This window comes from Astyanax mexicanus, chromosome 1 (genome assembly GCF_023375975.1).
Source record: "Astyanax mexicanus isolate ESR-SI-001 chromosome 1, AstMex3_surface, whole genome shotgun sequence".
Taxonomy (NCBI): Eukaryota; Metazoa; Chordata; class Actinopteri; order Characiformes; family Acestrorhamphidae; genus Astyanax; species Astyanax mexicanus.
In genome coordinates this window covers 8,782,838-8,798,049 of record NC_064408.1, presented here as the reverse complement: position 1 = coordinate 8,798,049, position 15,212 = coordinate 8,782,838, and positions in this window count along the sequence as shown.

Genomic DNA, 15,212 nt, shown 5'->3' with positions numbered 1-15,212 from the left:
TTTATGAAGATATTGTTGCACCTTTGTGCTTTTTTTTTTTTTTTTTACTTTTCTCTCATTTGGAAGTTTTCTTTGGTTCTGAAGGAAAATTACATTAAAATTACATAAAAACACTGTTTTTTAATGTGTCATGTGATCTGTAAGTGAAAAAGATAAATAATCTGTTTAAATAGATTTTAGAAAAATAAAAAAATAACCACGCTAATGGTAAAATTGTTTAATATAAAAAAACTATAATTTTATACAAACTTATTGATGTCATTCTGACATATCACTGTAAAATACAGTTAATATCTGCATGAAAATATGAAAAAAAATACAATTTTCTGCCAGCAGGGGTGCCAAAAATGCAATTAACTATAATTAACTAGTAATATTAATAACTTTTTTTTATTGTTTATGAAATAAAAACAAAGAAGTCCTGTTATATGTAGTAATTTTAAAAGTTTAGGAAAGTGTGTAAAATTCAGTTTAAACTGTGTTTAGGCCCAAACTGGTACTTATCTCTATTGGATCATGGTGCTTAATATGAAAGTGAAAGAACACCACGCTCTGCACAATCAGGTTCTTCTTATAGTAATGCTCTTTTCGGGAAAGGGATTAAAAACACTGCATAAATATTTGCATGTTTCTTTTAATGCAATCCATCATTTACACTAAGCCTCAAAAATCCAGAACATCTCATGCATGCAGTTCTACAGAGGACTTTACACAATATGCATTGCTTTAAAGTCCTGGAGTGACACAAAGGACAAAAGACAAAAGAAGCTTTGTTGTGTAGAAAGTTAAATGATAGGAAAGGGCGCATATAATATTAGCTTTAATGCATGCATTGTTTAAGGAGGAAGTAGTCATTCTAATAATAATAATAATAATAATAATAATAATAATAATAATAATAATAATAATAATAATAATCATGTCTCGTGCACTCCTCATTGTAGGAGCAATGTATTCATTTATAAAGTAAAAAAGTAGAAAGTAGAAACAGAACAATTGCACAGATTAATGGTTGAAACAAGGAATAAAAAACACAAATTATCGAATAGGGGGTCAGTATAGCTGTGGATCAGAAATTAAGGGATCTGTTCAAACTAAGAACATGCAGTTTGTTGGCTTTCGGGCAAATGAAATAAATGGGAGTGAATGATGGTGGTTGGTGTGGTGCAGTGGATAAGCAAACATGTATAAAGTACTACAGACCCAGACTTGATGTGTTCTTTAAGCATCATACTTAAGTAGAAATACAAAAGTATTCAGTATTTTTTGTACCTAAGTATTGCAAGTACACTGAAAAAAATGATGCGTAAAATTTACTTAAAAAAAGTTTTGCAACTTTCTGTATTTGCTTTTTTTTAAGTAAATTTAATTTCAGATAAATTTTAGTAACTTTAACTCGGTTTCAAGACTTAAATGTTACACACAGTAAATAAGTGAACTGAACTTCAGTCAATCCTTTCTTTTATTAAACTTTACTCCATTTATTTTTACTGAATCAATCCTTTCTTTTATTAAACTTTACTTCATTTATTTTTACTGAATCAATCCTTTCTTTTATTAAACTTTACTTCATTTATTTTTACTGAATCAATCCTTTCTTTTAGTAAACTTTACTTCATTTATTTTACTGAATCAATCCTTTCTTTTAGTAAACTTTACTTCATTTATTTTTACTGAATCAATGCTTTCTTTTATTAAACTTTACTCCATTTATTTTTACTGAATCAATCCTTTCTTTTAGTAAACTTTACTTCATTTATTTTTACTGAATCAATCCTTTCTTTTAGTAAACTTTACTTCATTTATTTTTACTGAATCAATCCTTTCTTTTAGTAAACTTTACTTCATTTCTGCATACAATATTACCAAATTACAATTACTTAATTTATACGATATTATTATATATAATTTTAGTTAAAAAAACACGTTTAAATATTTACATAATCTCAAAGATTTATTTTGTAAACAGGCCAAGTCTAACTGTCTCAACACATGGACGGCATGTAATACATTTTTTTTAATTATACTAAACATCATGTATTACATGCCATCCATGTGTTGAGACAGTGTAATATGTGTGTTTTAACTAAAAATATTTACCTTTAAGGAATTATAATATATTATGTATCATGAATTATTTGAGTAATATTGTATACATGAAGTAATTGTAATTAGGTAATATAGTAAAAATAAATGAAGTAAAGTTTACTAAAAGAAAGGATTGATTTAGTAAAAAAATATGAAGTAAAGTTTAATAAAAGAAAGGATTGACTGAAGTTTAGTTCACTTATTTACTCTGTGTAACATTTAAGTCTTGAAACCGAGTTGAAGTTACTAAAATTTACATGAAATTAAATTTACTTTAAAAAAAGCAAATGCAGAAAGTTGCGAAACTTTTTTAAAGTAAATTTTACTCATTATTTTTTTCAGTGTATCACTGTAAAATACAGTTCAAATCTGCATAAAAATATGCAAAAAATATTCTGCCAGCAGGGGTGCCAAAAATGCAATTAACTGCAATTAACTAATAATCTAAATAAATTTTATTGTTTATGAAATAAAAACAAAGAAGTCCTGTTATATGTAGTAATTTTAAAAGTTTAGGAAATTGTGTAAAATTCAGTTTAAACTGTGTTTAGGCCCAAACTGGTACTTATCTCTATTGGATCATGGTGCTTAATATGAAAGTGAAAGAACACCACGCTCTGCACAATCAGGTTCTTCTTATAGTAATGCTCTTGTCGGGAAAGGGATTAAAAACACACCAGAACATCTCATGCATGCAGTTCTACAGAGGACTTTACACAATATGCATTGCTTTAAAGTCCTGGAGTGACACAAAGGACAAAAGACAAAAGAAGCTTTGTTGTGTAGAAAGTTAAATGATAGGAAAGGGCGCATATAATATTAGCTTTAATGCATGCATTGTTTAAGGAGGAAGTAGTCATTCTAATAATAATAATAATAATAATAATAATAATAATAATAATCATGTCTCGTGCACTCCTCATTGTAGGAGCAATGTATTCATTTATAAAGTAAAAAAGTAGAAAGTAGAAACAGAACAGTTGCACAGATTAATGGTTGAAACAAGGGATAAAAACACAAATTATCGAATAGGGGGTCAGTATAGCTGTGGATCAGAAATTAAGGGATCTGTTCAAACTAAGAACATGCAGTTTGTTGGCTTTCGGGCAAATGAAATAAATGGGAGTGAATGATGGTGGTTGGTGTGGTGCAGTGGATAACACCACCACATGCCAGTGAGTTGCCATATGCGAGACTGGGGTTTAACTTCAGCTCTGGGTGTCTGAAAGCTGTGCTACACCAATAAGAGTATTTGGGCAAGACTCCCAACACTGCATTGACCAGTCTCTGTAACAAGAATAACCTTGTTATTATAAGTTACTCTAGTGTAGGTACGAGGTTCAACACAGAAAAATACATTTTCTGAAGAGCGTCTATTAAATGCCATAAGAATGAGAGGAAAAGGCATAAAAAAACCACAAATAAATAAATAGTTTGTACTTTTTCTGCCCTGAAATATTATTACGAGTTGAGTTCAGAAATCAATGTTTGGTGGAATAATTTTTAATCACAGTTTTCATGCATCTTGGCATCATGTTCTCCTCCACCAGTCTTACACACTGCTTTTGGATAACTTTATGCTGCTTTACTCCTGATGCAAAATTCAAGCAATTCAGTTTGGTCTGATGGTTTGTGATCATCCATCTTCCTCTTGATTATATTCCAGAGGTTTTCAATTTGGTAAAATTGCAGAAACTCAAAATCATTTTTAAGTCATCTCTTATTTTTTTCAGAGCTATATTTGTTTATATTTTTACTCTGAAGAAACACATTATTATACATATAGTACTTTTTGTTCATTTATGCCGTTTTCTTTGATTCTGAGGTGTTTTTTTTTTTGGGGGGGGGGGCATGTTAGCAGTGCTGTCTGATTAAGTTTAATAACATGAATGTTCCTAAATGTACAGTAAAATAGGGATTTTTTTAAATACTATTTTTCTATTCTACAAAGCTCACACTCTTTTGGACAAGACTTTCAACACTTTAGTGCACTTTACTTAATCACAGTGATTATAATGTAACACTGTGGGCTTCACAAATTTGCACACTTGCTGTCTCAATGTTTCAGTTAGTATCTTTGCTTTAATAAAGCTCAGAAATTTGATTTAAACATTTACTAAATCTGTGGAATCTGCCCTTACAAATGCATCTCATCACAGGATCAGACATGACTTTGAGGTTATGAGAAAAGGCAGATATTTCCATCACACCTCAGCATCTGATAATTAACCTTACCTTAAAAGCAAACATGTACCCCTCCCTTCATTAACAATAGCAAAGAACACGGCTTAGAAATCTAAAGATAACACCATTCATCATTTGGACACTTGGATGGAATGTGGCCTCATCTTTGCGGTGATTACACACCTTTACAGTGACTCAGTGAGCACACATGCCTAAAGATGCATGCTGTACCTGCACGTACACTACTGCTTATTACACTCTCACACACTCGGACGTGCAGCAGTGCACAAACCCAACTTTTACATCTACAATAAACAGAATACACAGGTCAGTTTTCTCTGCTGAGAAGTGAAGAAGCACTGTGCTGTTAAGATACCAATCCACCAAAGACAGCGAAGTTAAAGGAAACGACAAGTGACACACCGATTGATTTACACTCAAAGAACACCCATAATTAAGAGAATTATGTTATGTATATTATATTCCTGCCTTTTGTGCTTTTAGAGCCACGCAATGCAGCACAATTTTTCACGTCCTCATCAGTAGTGTGCAGTAAGGCCCTTCTAACCCTTCAGAGAAGGGGTGACAAGAGGTGCATGTAAATCATTACATAATATTTAATCAGGAAATATACAGGTGTTGCACAATGAAGCTGAAACACCTTGTTTTAGACCACAATAATTTATTGTGGTGACGGACAGTTCTGGTGGAAACAGGAGAGTCGAGGGGCTCATTGAATTCTGCCGTGATTTGTTCAGCTGTGGTTTTATGATTTTTGGATACAATTCGGGTTAGCACCCGAACATCCCTTTCAGACAGCTTCCTCTTACAGCGTCCACAGTTAATCCTGTTGGATGTGGTTGGTCCTTCTTGGTGGTATGCTGACATTACCCTGGATACCGTGGCTCTTGATGCATCACAAAGACTTGCTGTCTTGGTCACAGATGCTCCAGCAAGACGTGAACCAACAATTTGTCCTCTTTTGAACTCTGGTATGTCACCCATAATGTTGAGTGCATTGCAATATTTTGAGCAAATTAATGAAGCTTGGCCACCAGGCTGCTCCAATTTAGCCATGAATCTCCCACTCTAAACTGTGTATCACTCTAAATCTGTATCACTCCGCGGACGTGTTGCCAAGTAACGTCATATACACACAGGACAGTTTTGAATCAATGCCTTCACTAGCAGCAGGAGCATTAGCATTAGCTTAGCACAGGCTAGCGCCCAGCCAAGGCATGCTCGCCTGCAGACCGCAGCGCTGGCTCGTCTTTTGAGGAAAAAAGGGAAAGAAAATCCATCAGTCACCTCGGCCACGGTCTGACAGCAACAACAGTAACCAGCCAAGCTAGACTAAGCTAAGCTAATGCTAAACTAAAGCAAGCTACGCTAACCTAACCACAGTCCAGCTGGCTAGCTAAAACCAACACCACCCAGCAAACAGGCAGAAATGCTCAAAAATGCACAGCTTTTACTTGAAGACGACTCCACGGAGCAGGAGAGGAGAGTTTCAGCATTATTTCATGCTCCTAAGTTTTACTTTAATCTTTAATCTTCACTTATTCCCAATTTGGATTTTAAGCTAACGTCCGTGGTGTTACTCTGTATAAACTATACTATGCCGTTTTGTAGTTAAGTTACAGTTCTACTATTACGACTCTGGAAGAAATTTTGTCAGTTGAACAATTTAATGTTTTAACATATTTAGCAAAACAAAGATACATATATAAAGAGGTTATATAGAAACAGTCTCTTCTAGTAGAGTCTTTGGCGTAAGCCCCGTCATCGGCCCAGGGCTTGATTCATCTGGGCTCTGCAGATCCTGTCGTACATTGGAGAAAGTGGCGGAGCCAACCCCCGGGCAACCAAATGGGACCAACCTGGAGGCGGTGGGGAAGGAGGAGGGTAAGAACGACCATCAGCGTCTGAAAGGCAGCAAAGGTACTGAATGAGTGATCTTATTTAAAGGCAGAGGGAACAGCTGATTGGATAGGTAATTAGGTGACGTAGCATTGGAGTCTCTAGTAGAACTTTCGCTGCGCTGTCATTTCTGTTACACTTGTTGTGGAACTACTTTTTGGCAGAAGGCACAGCCTGTATTAAAGCATATTCATCATTCTGATTTTCTAAAAAATCTGTTTTAAAAGCAATAGAGCACTCGAGGTCTTGTGTTTTCGCAAATAACACCTTCCGCTCGTGCCTACGAATAAATCACAGCCGTGATGTTATTCGTTATGACACACTCCCTCTCGTATTCTATTGCCCTTTACCATAAAACTAATTTACAATAATAGGCCACCTGACTGGTGAGTTTTTGTGTGTACTTAATGTTTTGGCTGCCCTGGCGCACTGTAGACATACAAATAAGTGATCTTTGTTGCACATGTACAGCTGTACATGTAGAAAAATTAAGCATTGATTATTATGGTCTGTTGTACATGGTTCTTTTGTCGTTCGTAGCTGTATTTGAGCTGTTGATGTTTATTAAGTTTATATAACTAAGTCAAGACAGAGAATACCGTCGCTGTCCAATGAAAAACAAGTATCTACAAAATGGCAACTTTACAGGAGAGAGAAAAAACTTTGTAAACTTTCAATGGAAGTCAATGTAAAAAGAGTTTATTTCAGGTCATTTTGAAGAGTTTCTTTTGGTCCGTTCATCAAGAAATTTTGGCACAGTGTAAGGGACAGTATGTCTGTTCAAATTATGTAGTAAACTAAAAACCATCTATATTAACTGCACAACACGGGTCCTCATGATACCAAAGACACACCAACATACCCTAAATCCAGCTGCACGATGACCTATATCTTACCTTTGGTGGATTGTGGAAAAGTACAGATTCTCAGAGTTCTGAAAGTGAAAGAAAGTCACGCTTTGCACAATCAGGTTTTCCCGAGAACAACGCTCTGACCCGAAAACAGGTTAGATAATGCATGAACATTTAACAAAAAGATTATATACAATGTGCAGATTGATGAGATTTACAGAAAGCTGAAATGTCACAAATTCTTAAGCATCACACAATCGAGCCAAAAAAATACTAAGCAATAATACACTGGAGGAAGAGTGATACACTAGAGGAGTGCTGTAGATCAGATCAGCAGTGCCAATATATGAGTGTATTACAGCAATTATACCACAGTTCTATAATCTGTGTTTATTGAAAGATTTTTAAGTTAAAGAGGACGAGAAAATCTATTGATCTATTTGGTTAGAAACACTCTGCCAGTTAAAATAACTTTCCCTTAAACACGTCATAGAAGATGATTCATTCATACTTAAAATCGAGCCCAGGATTTTTGTTTTACTGTATTTACTTCATTTCTCTGCATTTCCAACTCAACCCAATCATTGTTTGTAAGCGTGACAAACCTTGGCTTTAGCTTCCTATATCAGTTTCAGATGGAAAGAAATGCTTTTGAAGCCAATAGATTTAATAAGCACACTGTAATTAATTTTGACAATGTTGCTGCTCTGTTTGTAGCTGCGCTGTTTGGTTTGTAAGCGCTATATTGTTGCTACGTTACCTGGAGATGGAGATCTTTGATTACAGTGCATTACCGGCTGATAACGGCACTCATAAAATGCCGCTTAGCCAATTACATTGCAGGGTCGGAATTAACTGTGATATAATTGTAAATAAACAACATTCATTTTTGGATTGAATTCTATTATTATTTCAATTTACCAACTTATTAATCATTGAACATGAAAATAAAAAAACACTCTTTATAAGATATTTCTGAAGGCTTTACACAGACATACCAAATGTAATGGGATAAAGGGGAATAACGTTTTTTTTCTCTGAAACCTTTGGTTTTAAAAAAGAACCATCAATCCAGAGAGTCCTATTCTATTGGCAATACATCTCTACAGGGACTAGATAAGCTGTGTGTGTGCATTTGCAGATATGTGTCAGCAATAGCACAACTTATAGGAGCTAAATGCTTTCATTAGAAGTATAATACTTGGACAAATAGTGAAACACCCTGAAGAGTTGAGATCAAACAGTTGAGATCAAACACTTCAGATTGCTCCTGCAGGCCTTTATTACCTGGATCAGGTGTGTGAGATGAAGATTGGAGCCCATCACTGCAGGCTGGTAGATACCCAGTACCAGGATTGAGCATCTATGAGTAAAAGAGTATCAGAGACCCTATAAAAATCCAAGTTAAGATCATGTAAATTGCTGTTAACAGACAAACTTTTTAAAGTTGGTCTAAATTCAAGGTTTTTCAGCAAAACCAACAAAACACAATTTACAGGACTTGAATTAGACCAACTACACGGAACATTATAGTTTTAAATGACTTTCATTGGCTTTTAAATGGTATATATATATATATATATATATAAAGACAATAATCTGATATAAGACTAGAAAACTAGATACAATTTATTTAAATTGAGACATAAATGCTTAAATTAAGCAAAAAAAATCGGCCAATGGGGTAAGCTAAATTTTCTTATAAAGTATTCTTAAAATAAGCCATGACAAAGCCTCAAAATCAGTGAAGTAAGACTCAAATCAAGCTAAAATATTTTATTTTCTAGCCTGAATTTCTACACAAGTATCAGAATAACTTGACTGGTGATTTTTTATGTTTATTTCGAGTTCAAATTACTTAAAATAAGGTGAGAATTCTTAGTACGACTGAATAAGATAATTAATCCTAAAATATGTAAAACAATCTTACATTTACAATGCTTAGTAAGACTAAAAATACTTATCAGAGCAAGAAATAAGATTTATTGATTTGAAACTAGATTATTTCATTTAATTTTTGACAGTGTAGTTCTTTTTTAACACAAATAAATTAGATTTACACATTAATTCATTCATTCACTTTCAAACTTCCACACACAATATATAATCCCGCATGGTCCCACCTACAACTAATTTTATTAGCCACTGATGGTTTAGAGTACGAGGTTATTCTAGGTTATGGTGATGAATTTACGTTTGGGTTGTACCACCTTGTGTTTACAGGTAATTTATGTTAAATTGTGCTTGCCTGGTCTCAGTGTTAAAGGCTGTAAGAGCAAGTTACAACTCACTCAGCTACTAAGTGGATGAATGCTGCAAAGTCCACTAAAGCAAAATTATACCACCATTTAATAAGATGGGAAATGACGAAATGTAAGTTATGTTAATACTATGATATTAACTGAATAAAATTAAAATTACTTTACCTGAAAGCAAACAAATTGACATGATTAATGTGTTTACAGTATACTAGTGCATCTCAAAAAACTAGAATATCATTGAAAAGTTACTTTATTTCAGTAATTCAATTCAAACTGTGAAACTCATATATTATATAGATGTATTACACACAGAGTGATCTATTTTAAGCTATTTTAAATTATTTTATTGTTGATGATTATTAATATGATTAACAGCCAATGAAAACCCAAAAATTAGTAGCTCAGAAAATTTAGATATTATATAAGACCAGTTGGGACTTTTGGCAGTGTGGGCAGTGTGCCAAGTCCTGCTGAAAAATGAAATCCTCATCTCCATACAATGTTAAATATATATGGAGAAAAAATATGATTGATAAATCGGCTTAATCCTGTCTATTAAAATGACCCTATATGCTAGATTGGCCAGATTGGTGTTTTTGTTGCATAATTATTTTCTGTGGTTCCATAGAGATATTTTAATGTTAAAATAACATATCGTTTTTTTAAGTAAATGCAGTTACTTTAAAGCTTCTTTTTAAGTATTATAATTTGTTTTATTTTATTTTAAGTATCTCTAGGTCACTAAGATTTTTTTTAAGTTGGTGATACTTTAAATTTTTAAAGATATTTTATTTTATTATGAGTTTTTATTTCAAGCTTTTAGACATGCAAACAAAAAAATATGTAAACTACGGATGATTAGTTGGCCTCATAACTCAAGCATGACTTAACTTGTAAAGGAAAGCATTCTTTCACTTGTTCTCAGAGCTGCAGGGCATCTTTTTCAGCAGTGCTGAAAGTGTGCCAACGTCACCAGACCTGTCAGTGCTTATCAGTTTTTTAATAGGTCATAACTTCATGTCTGTTCAAACACGTTCCGGCCAAACAAAAGACTCTGATCAGAATCTGAGTTGTTTATTTAACTGAAAAGTAAATCATGTCTGTCTGAGAAAAAATCTAAATGTGTTTCTCTTACGAAAAAAAATATACTTACAGTTTATATTAATAAGTAAACTTAAGTGAAGTTTAAGTATACAGTTTTGGAAAAAAAAATAAGAGACCAATTCAGTTTCTAAATCAGTTTCTCTGATTTTTGCTATTTATATATATGTTTAAGTAAAATTACATTACATTACATTTAGCAGACGCTTTTGTCCAAAGCAACTTACAATAATAAAGTACAAAAGTAACAGAAGTTAAAGGTAGAACATTTTTAGATAGGGCCTAAAGGAGGTCAAAGGGAAATAATGGGATAGAGGAGTGAAGGAGGGGAAAAAGGAAATGAGGTTAGAAGTAGTTAGTGTGTTAGAGGTGTTAGGAGAGTAAGTGCTCTTTGAAGAGCTCTGTCTTCAGGAGTTTATTAAAGATAGTGAGGGACGCTCCTGATCTGGTAGTGGAAGGTAGTTAGTTAGAGGTGTTAGGAGAGTAAGTGCTCTTTGAAGAGCTCAGTCTTCAGGAGTTTCTTAAAGATAGTGAGAGATTCTCCTGATCTGGTAGTGGAAGGTAGTTTGTTCCACCATTGGGGAACTCTGTATGAGAACAGTCTGGATTGCTTTGTGTGAATGTTTGGTAAAGCGAGGCGATGTTCATTGGAGGAGCGCAGCGGCCGGGAGGTAGCGTAAGCCTTCAGGAGTGATCAGTGCAGGTAGGAAGGAGCTGTTCTGTCATCACCTTGTAGGTGATTGTAGGAGCTTTGAATTTGATGCGAGCAGCAACTGGTAGCCAATGGAGCTCAATAAGCAGCGGGGGGACATGAGACTGTTTTGGCTGGTTGAAGACCAGACATGCTGCTGCATCCTCTCTCCCATCAGACATCCGTAATATTGACTCTCTCGACATTTTCAAATCACGCCTCAAAACACACCTGTTTAGGACAGCATAGAATCTTTAGTCTGCTCCCTCATTTATGATATTTTTAAATTGCTTCCCTATTCTTACTGTTGTTTTAATTAATGTTTTTATATATGTTTTCTGCTTTGTTTTCATTTTGTTATGTACGGTGACTTTGAGAGTCCTGAAAGGCGCCTTTAAAGAAAATGTATTATTATTATTATTATTATTATTATTTAATCATTTGGAGTGGTTTTACTACGCAGGCCAGGAGGCCAGTTAGCAGGGCATTGCAGTAGTCGAGGCGTGAGATGACGACTGCTTGTACCAGGAGTTGGGTGGCCTGTTGCGTCAGAAACGGTCTAATTTTTCTGATGTTATAAAGCACAAAGCGGCAGGATCGAGCAACCGAGGCCACATGATGCGTGAAGGAGAGCTGGTCATCAACCATAACACCCAGGTTCCTAGCAACCTTTGTCGGTGAGAGAGAGAGTTGATGGTTAAGTAGAATAAACATTATTGTTCCAAATAAAAATATTGTCATTTGGAGCTTTTATTTGTAGAAAATGAGAAATGGCTGAAATAACAAAAAATAAGCTTTCAGACCTTAAATATTGCAAAGAAAACAAGTTCATATTCATAAAGTTCATAAATCAATATTTGGTGGAATAACCTTGATTTTAATCACAGTTTTAATCATGCATCTTGGCTTCTCCATAAAAGTTATCAGCAGAGGGAAGCATGAAGTGCTGTAAGATTTTGTGGGAAAACAAAACTGCACTGACTTTAGACTTGATAATAAAACACAGTGGATCAGCACCAGCAGATGACATGTCTCTCCAAACCATCACTGATCATCAGTAAATTTTACATTTCATTTGTAAATCAAGGGATTAGAGTCTGGAGGAAGAGTAGAGAGACACACAGTCCAAACTGTCCAAGTTTCTACAATCAGTGATGGTTTGGAGAGACATGTCATCTGCTGGTGTTGATCCACTGTGTTTTATTATCAAGTCTAAAGTCAGTGCAGTTTTGTTTTCCCACAAAATCTTACAGCACTTCATGCTTCCCTCTGCTACTGACAACTTTTATGGAGATGTGGATTTCATTTTCCAGCAGGACTTCCCACTGTCAAAAGTACCAATTGATCTTATATAATATATATATATATATTTTTTATTGGCTGTAAGCCATAATCATCAACAATAAAATAAATAAACCCTTAAAATAGATCACTCTGTGTTTAATACATCTATATAATATATGAGTTTCACATTTTTAACTGAATTACTGAAATAAAGTAACTTTCTTAATAAACTGTAGTTGAAATGAAAGTTTTATTGTTTGTATTGGAAGCTTTCCCTGGTTTATTATGAGTCATATTTCAGACCTTCTCCACTTTCGTTCGACCCCTCATGCTCTAAAGTCCTCCAAACAATTGCTTTTAGAGATTTTTCACTTCAGGTTGAAAGGTGACCAGGCTTTTTCTGTAGCTGAACCAACACTTTGGAGCAGTCTTCAATTTTTTATTAAAGAAGCACCTACCCTAGGCATTTTTAAGTTTAATTTTAAAATTATATGTATTCTCTCAGGAGTTCTCTTTGAGTCTTTTTAAAAGATCACACGGTTTTCTTGTCTTGCAAGAGTGCCAGTAGTTCTTCAATTTATTTATTTTTTAGGGGTTTATTTGTTTTTATGTATTCCCTTTTTAACTATTTCTTTGTTACTTGATTTTACAGCACTGATGGCATAGTTATTTTGAAAAAAAAATAATCTGATGGATGATTACTGATTACCCCTTTAAAAAGTCACTTAATTAATTTATGGATTACTTGATTTTAAAAGTAACTAAGTTACTTTTAAGTTACTTTATTACTTTCAGCAGCTGCTGAAAACACCCCCCCACACACACACACACACACACACACAGACAAACCTCCGCCGTCTCAACACAACAGCACTTTGTCTCCAGCAGACAGTGAACAACCAACTTTGATATTGATCATCTTTAACTGATATAAACTCAATGTTTGAGTGTGTGTATGAGTGTGAATGTATGTGTGTGTGTGTGTGTGTGTGTATGTGTGTGTGCGTGTGTGTTCAGCCCTGCTAGTTTTAGCCTGTTAGCTTGTTAGCTCACTAGCCTGTTGTTATTTTAGCGTAGTTGCAGCCGACATTTCCTGTAATAAAGCGACGACTGTGTTCCTTTATCCTCTCGATTGTGGTTGTGAGGCTCAGGGGAACTAGTTTCCACCATAAACTTTCCATTCCACCTGTTCGGGGGTAATACCCAAACTTGGTTTCTTTTCCAGCGGAAAGATGAGCAGAAACTGGGTAAAAGCAAAGCAAAAAAATATATAGCAAATATTTATTTTTAAATATACTTGGTTACTTTATTATCCTTTGCAGTTATTTATATTTTGACAATCTTTGATTTTGTTTTGCGTTTTTGTGAATTTTTTGTGGATTTTTGTGGATTTTTGTGGATTTTTCTGCTTCAGGGGCTTTCCCCTTGAATCTTCATTGGTCAGCTGGTTTTGGACTAAGCACTCTCTCTATGGCTCTTGGTTCCCTGAACCCTCGAGACTGACCACGCCCACGCCCAAAATTCACAAAAACACAAAAATAAAAGCAAAGACTGACAAAATTCAAACTGAAATATTTTTTTAAATAACTGCAAAGGATTATAAAGTAACCAAGTATATTTTAAAATATATATTTGCTATATATTTTTTCTTACTAACTGACTAACTGACTTGGGTAATTTATGGTGCTCAAACTGGTTTCTCAGAACATTAAAGCTCTTGCTGGGAAGGAAACACTGGCACGTTTATGTATAAAGAACGAGGGAATATGGGAGAGAATCACTCACGGGCTGCTCAGAAATCTGCTCAGATGTTTGGAGTTCTTTAGTGCAATAATAGCGTCTGAAAATTAAACAAATTAGATTCACAAATAATTTGTTTTATTGTCGGATGCACAGAAGAGAAAGAACAAAGTTTATCAGTTGAAAGCAAAATATAGTTCAGAACTAAGCTTGATAATGAAGATTTGGCCTATAATAAGCTACTAGTTGAAATGAAAAGCCTGTATTTTTTTTTTCCGACAAGTGATATTAAATAAACCGAGTGTATTATCTTCTAGCTAATGACAGTGTAAAGTGGTTTAAAATAAGTGGCATTAACCTGAGAACAGGTCAGGCTTTTTGTTAATTGTCTGCCTGACATTACACCATTAAATTGTAAGGATTTCTATTTAAGAATTACATAAAAAGCTTTCATGATTAATAAGGAACATTACTAAAAAGCATAATTGTAATAGAAATTATAAAAACATATTTTAAGTAAATCTGCTACTGTCAAAATATAAAACTTTAACCTTTTAAAATCAATATATTTTTGATTACAAATCAAACAGTTCATGTCCTCCAAACCTTTAGTTTCGTTATGTTTGTCTAGTTTTTGCGTCTATTTTTAAACCTGCAGAATTTGATTTGGGTTGATTCCTGTTGCTGATCTGGAATTATTAAGTGGAGTAGAGAGAAAACAGGCAGCTTTTCCAAGTGTTCTGTAGGAGATTTCAAATCCCTCAATTTTCAGAGTGTAAATAAGTTATTTTACTGCAGAAAAAAGGGTTTTGTATCACCTACACCTGTAGCCTGTATACAGGACAAGACATTTTAATGGGTTAACTGTAAAACTAAAAATGTGTGACCAATCACAAAGCACTACTGATACCCAGCGAAGCAGAACTAATGCAACTTTAAATCTAGAGATCTCATGTAATCTGTGTCAAATCTGTCAGCAGCACAATGTAATCAGCAGCTGTTCGTATGGCAGGTTTACAGATACAGTCAGTAACACAACCTGAATAACAGGCTTTTCTACTAACCAGGAACTGAAAGAGAAACTGATGGGTA